The sequence below is a fragment of the Theobroma umbraticum genome, unplaced genomic scaffold (genome assembly GCF_002168275.2).
Source record: "Theobroma umbraticum cultivar Fairchild unplaced genomic scaffold, ASM216827v3 scaffold_146.0, whole genome shotgun sequence".
Taxonomy (NCBI): Eukaryota; Viridiplantae; Streptophyta; class Magnoliopsida; order Malvales; family Malvaceae; genus Theobroma; species Theobroma umbraticum.
The window spans coordinates 2,483,395-2,489,925 of record NW_018397265.1 but is presented as its reverse complement, the minus strand read 5'-3'; positions in this window follow the sequence as shown (position 1 = coordinate 2,489,925).

The window sequence follows — 6,531 nt, the reverse complement described above, 5'->3', positions numbered from 1 at the left end:
TTTCTAGCTTTAGCTATCAGGGTAGTGTTGCAAATAGCTTCTCTACACTCTACCTCAAGCTCTAAATGGTGGAAAATGTCATCAAAAATCTTTATCTCTTAATTATGTGTTAATACAAGTTTAATATGTCCCTATGAAGACTCAATGAGTGACCTAATGATAGCTAAGACCTACTGCTCATCTATGAAATCATAGTTAGTTGCTTTTATCTCTCTTATCATGGTTGACACAACCTTTAAGTGTTTAGCCATAGCGTGCTTGGAGTCCATCACATATTGATTAAACCTAAGTGTCAAGGCATGAAACCTCGTAGCGATGGTTCCATCATACTTGAATTTCAATTGTTCCCACCATTGCTTGGCAGTTAAGAAGTTCTTAAACTCCCCAATGAGATCATAATGCAAGCAGCTTAACATGGCAAAGCTCATACTACAATTTCTCTTATGCCAAGTGTCATAGGCCTTATGGTTAAGTCAATGCTAGGTAGTGGTTCCATCTTTAAGTGAGTTCATCTCTTTGGTCAGATAATCAAGTAACTCCTGCTCTTTAAAAAGATACTAAATTAAATAAAATCATGACCAAAACATGCTTTCAAAATATACACCAATTAAAAGGATAAAAGCAAGTCGAAACCTGCTCTAATACCACTATTAAGAGGTGAGCCTACCTTTTCAAATATATATTCCATTCCCTTTCTGATTGAAGATGCTTGCCTTACAAATCCTCCTTTGTGCATACAATAATCTCTTCGCTCTTTTTATTATGGAGTAGCTATTAGAGCCCTCCCCAAGAAATTACACATTCCAAAACCCTCTAACCTTTAATGTTGCCTCAAGAATAAAGAAAGTAAAAGAGAAAAGAGTTTTTGATTTTTCTAATTTACAAAACAACTCACATTCACTCTTGGTTGTATGTAAAAAACTAGTGCGTCTGTTTACTATTTATAAATGTGTTAGGGGAATGGAGATAGGATTTTAATTTTAAATTTAAATAAATTAAATTTAAATATAATAGATAGATAATTCTTATTTAAATTTAAACAAATTAAATTTAAATTTATATCCTATCTTAAACTATTTTTAATTATTCAATTAAAAAATATCAAAATAATATCTAATATTAATTAATTATTTACAAATAATTAACAAAATTACATAGTATGTGGACGCACCACATTTAAATGCAATACAAACAAACAAAAAAATTCTAGAAATTAAAGCAGGGCTTGATATCATGTAAGTTCCCAAATATGCAGAGAATATAAGAACAAGGACAAAAGGAATTTTGGAATAATTAATTCAGCAGTATTTCATAAGGAAAGCATGTTTAATATATTGGTACAGTTTATAATATATATATATATATATATATATATATATATATTGCAGCAACTAATATACTAGGGTTTTTGTCTTAACCTATTTTTAATCATCATAATTACAACAATAACCTTTAAAATTTTGGATATTCACAAAACCACCCTTCTCCCAGCCTCCACCTCTTTCACACGTGCCCCATTTTTCACATTTATAACATTTCAGCGACGGCTTAAGAAGTAAGGAGAAAGGAGAGTTCCAAAAAGAAAGCCAATTTCGCTTTGATTCTTCGTGGCGGCGGGGCCATGTGGGATCATAATTTGCTGATAAATTAGGGTAACGCTATTTTTGTCAAATACTCTACAGGTAACAAATAATGATTTCACGAATATTTATTCTTTTAAATTAAATCGGAAAAGCATAATATTACATTTTAGTAAATCTCTTTATTATTAATGAGGTCTTGGTTCGACTGTTGGCCTACCATTGTCCCAAATTGCTTGTATAGAAAGTGAGGGCTTTCCATTTGTCTACGGGTGAAGAGCTACCTGGAGGGAGTGGTAACTGTCATTGGTATGCTGTTTTCTTCAACTCTATGACCTTTTAGAGGCTTAGTCTAAACCTGAACGACTCATGGCAGGCCATTTCTTAACTTGACAGAGAGCCTCCCTCTCCATTCCCCTCACTTGACTGTTCACCAATTTCACCTACTTCTCCATGGGATGTCTTGCTGCGGCACTCAGTCTCTCCTAACCACTAACGACACTCGACAACGATACGTATTCTTCCTTTTTAACTACAAACCAACCCAGTTCCCAATTGCTTCATCTCTCTCTCTCTGTATATATCCTACTCTTTGTTTTCGCAAAAAATTCAATACTAATTAATATCACAAAATTAATTCATGTAAACAAAAAATTTAGATTAATTTTTGATTTTGCACGTATTATCAAGTGTTATAAACTCACATTTTCAACTCAAAACATATGTTTGATATGTGAAGAAAAACTCATGCTTATATATTCAAGATCCACTTCATCTCTGATTGATATGAGATGTATGACCTAGGATCATGTTAATCTTTTTGATGTTATTTCAATTTTATCGGATGTCTTTGAATGAATATAAAATGTTTTAATTTGTTATCTTAAACTTTTTGTATATTTTAAAATATATTCAAAAATTTTAAAAATAATAATATAAATATCAATGAAAGGAAAAACTTTTCTAAAATTAGTATCTTCAATATTCTTAGATGAGTTAGGGCTGCCACCGCAAAGAAAGAATATGGCGGTATAATGAATGTCTAAGTGGAGGTGGTTGTAGAACAAGGTTTCCTTTTTCTTGGCACATGTTTTTGGTCAACATTCAATTTAGAATATTAAGCTTATGTTTGAAAGTGTCTTCTAACAACTGTATTATGGAATTTATGTCCAAAGGTTTACCCATAGACTAGCTATATATAGCAAATACTCCCTCCTGTGGTTTTTTTTTTTATCTATTTTTTCTTTTTTTGATATCTTAAAATTATGTGTTTTGTTCCCCTTAATCCAATAATTTTACTTTTTTTAATAGTTAAATCTATTATTCAAGATTTTTTTTTACTTTTTGGTATTAAAAATTATGGAACATCAAATTTATTAAAAAATATTAAATTTTGACTATGTATTATAACAAATAAATATTTAATGAAAAATTTTTACATTCTGATCACTTTATTCTTTAACTTAATCTATAAAATTATGAGAAAAATTATATTATTTTCACTTTATAGTTTTTACGTTGTCTAATTTCTTTTTCATGGTTTAACTTATTTTGCTTCATTTTTAATTAATAAAAAAGCTTGTTCCATTCATTTCCTTCAATCTAAAACTTATAATTTGATTTAATAAATTTGAGTATTTATTTTTTACATTTGTTAAAAAAATAAAAATGTTATCAAATAAATTTTTTACATTTTATAATACTTTTACATTAAGTTTGTACAACATTTTTAAAATGTTGACATAATATCTTAAAAAGCTCTTAAACTATTTAAAAAAATTTAAATAAGTCCTTATACTTTTATTGCATTCAATCAAAACTTTATATTTTTATTTTGAGTCAAATAAACTCTTGCACTTTTATTTTAAGTCAAATAAACTCTTATAACTAACGATTGATTGAGTAAAAATACCGTTTATCATTTTATATTGTGTTGTGTTAATATGACATGTTAACATATCTTAATTAATGATGCTGTAATATAATGATATATCAACATTGACAATAACGTGATATGCTAATTTGGTATGATAATATAACTAAGTGATATTTTTTATCCTTCGCATTGACGTCATATCAGTGTCATATGAATATAAAATGACAATAAGTATTTTAACAAATAGCAATTAATCAATCATTAATCATAAAGACTTATTTGACTCAAAATAGTTTTATAAAAACTTGATTGAACACAATAAAAGAAATTTTAAATTTTTAAATTTTTTTAAATAAATTAAAAACTTATATGAATATTATGTCTAAAAAGTTCTATTCAAAACGCACTTTTATAAAAATACCAGTCGAACTAAACATACTCAAATTTTCAAGATAAATTCCTTGAAGATGAAATTTTATTTTGGTTTGGAAAAACACACACCTACACACTAATCTTGCTTGAAGGTTCAAAGGTGAAAGTCTTACAATAAATTGAGACACATGAAAAACGTTTTATTTATATTTTGTTTTTAATTTTAGCTAAACTAATAAAATGAGTTTTGTGCAGAAGACTATGCAACATAAGATTTTTCTTACTTATTTTTAGAGAAATTTTCAAGAATTTCGTTGAATTATTTCTCAACTATTTACTTTTCAAGAATCAAATAGCCCAATGCTATTGTTTTTTCCCAAATGCCAAGCCACAATAATATAAACAAAACAACCTCCATGATAGGAGGAGAGATTCAGATTCTTCCTCTTTCTACATGTCTGATTCCAGATAAAACTCTTGCCTGTCATCTATGTAACTGTCAAAAACTAACTGGTAACTATTCAAAGGCTTCCTTTTGTTGCTTGAGCTTAACTGGAGAAGAGTACACCTACCTACCAAACCATGCATATTCTATTCTAACATCCTTTTTCCTTTCCCTATGATTTTCTTCTTTTGGATATCTTATGACTCCATCAATCATGTAACCATTGGTTATTCTGCAGATAAACAAGGTACCCTTTCACCAATGCCTTTGTCCTTGCGCTTTCAGGAAATCACAAGTCTATTTTTGTCGTGGAAACTATGCAAGTAAAATCGGGAAAGTTCCCTTGAGTGCAACTCACTTTTTGAGGCTTGTGGGGTATTAGGTAAGGATGCAAATGTCAACTATTTGGGCATGGATACGTTCCTTTAAATGGATTTCCCATACTAACTTGATGGAATATTACACCTTTGCATCATATAATAGCAAATAAATAATGCCCCCTTTTAAGACATGCCCCAAGGGTGAAAGCAATGGGATTTTCTATTGCTTTTAATTGGGAAGAACATATCTCATCTGATAGAGTCATATTAACCACATGAAGTATGTATTAACCATCCAAAAAAGGCACATCTCATCCAATATGCCTCATCGGCAACCATGTTTTAGTTTACGTTTCCCAAAAGAAAAATATAACATAGCATACCTGCTATGGTATAGGGCGTGTAATTGAAGAAAACTTTTGCTTTATTAGTATAAAGTATGGAAATTTATCAACATAATGAAGAGCATAACGCATATGATCCATTTCTTTCGGCTCAAGTGTTGAATGATGCAATAAAACTCCATGTCAACGATGATGATGGCAACCTTTTGTCATGTTTAGAACTTGGCTGATGGACTACAACATAAGATATGTATATTTTATTATATAGCAATAACATTCTGCACTTTGAGGATCACAAGGGAATAATAGCATCTGGGGTCATCAAAAGTACTCAAAACGTGCGGCGGCATTCACTAGTTGTCCTATAATATGATGACAGATACACTCTCAATGTATTCAAGAGTTCAAATTTTGTCAAATTTCCATTGAGAATGCAGTCCACAAAACCAGAAATCATTACACACGCGTGTAGGCGACGCAAAACCCACAGCTCTCTTGTTTCGCAACCTCCTTTTTTATGTATGTAGTTGTCAATGATATATGACACTGAATATTAAAATACAACACTAGAATCAGGGCATTCGATGATACAAAAGAAAGTAACCATACAGGAGCCCCTTTGGCAGTTGATGGTTTTGAGTTACTGTCTGTTTATCCCATCTATGCTTAACAGGGATTCTTCTTTCCATCATTATCGGTTCTTCAAAACTCCATGCACCCATCCTCAACATATGTGCCTTTTAATTGATGATACATTCACCTGCCTTTAGATGTTGCAGCCATCTAGGTCTCTACTTTTTCATTCAATCGACTTGTGGTCAATTCAGCATGACTAAAAGTTGCTTTAATGGTTTAATGCTGCATTTGGGGACCAACGATTTGCATTTGGATTTTAAAATCCAAAGGCAATTGAATCAAACCTGTGAGAGGGTTTTAAATATCCAAAATTTAACATTTGAAACACTTTTTTGCACCCTGTATTTAACAAATCCCACTCCGATTTTGCACTGTCAATAAATTATCTCAACTACTGCTTTTCCTCCTCAATTTGATTGATCAGTAGACATTTTTTCTCTAGCAATTCAGGTAAGACTTTATCTCTTTTCTCTTCGAAAAAGCTTTGGGTGTTCTAGAGAGAGAAAATAGGCTATCCAGTCGGTTTGATACAGTTGGTATACAAGGATAATCACACAGGACACGAGAAGACCTAACTCTGGTTCTGGGCAGCAGACTAATAGAGGAAAAAACAAAAGAGAGAGAGAGAGAGAGAGATAAAAGAATGAATTAAGTGTAGTCTGGAGCCCTGTAAGAAGGGAGAGCAAATAATAACAAATGACCGGAAGGAATATGCAGAGATAAAAGAGGTTATTATTAATTATATTATGGTGTCAATTAATTACAGGGTGCTTTTATTATAATAAAATTAAAATATTAATTTTAAATTTAAATGAAAAGCTAAGTCATCCAAATAACAAAGTTAAATTTGTTTAAAACCCTAAATTTATTTTAACAAGGATGAAGAAATTTTAATTCTTTCAATGTGCTTCAGATGACATGAGGAGGTTGAGAACATGACAAGAATTAAGGTTTGTCT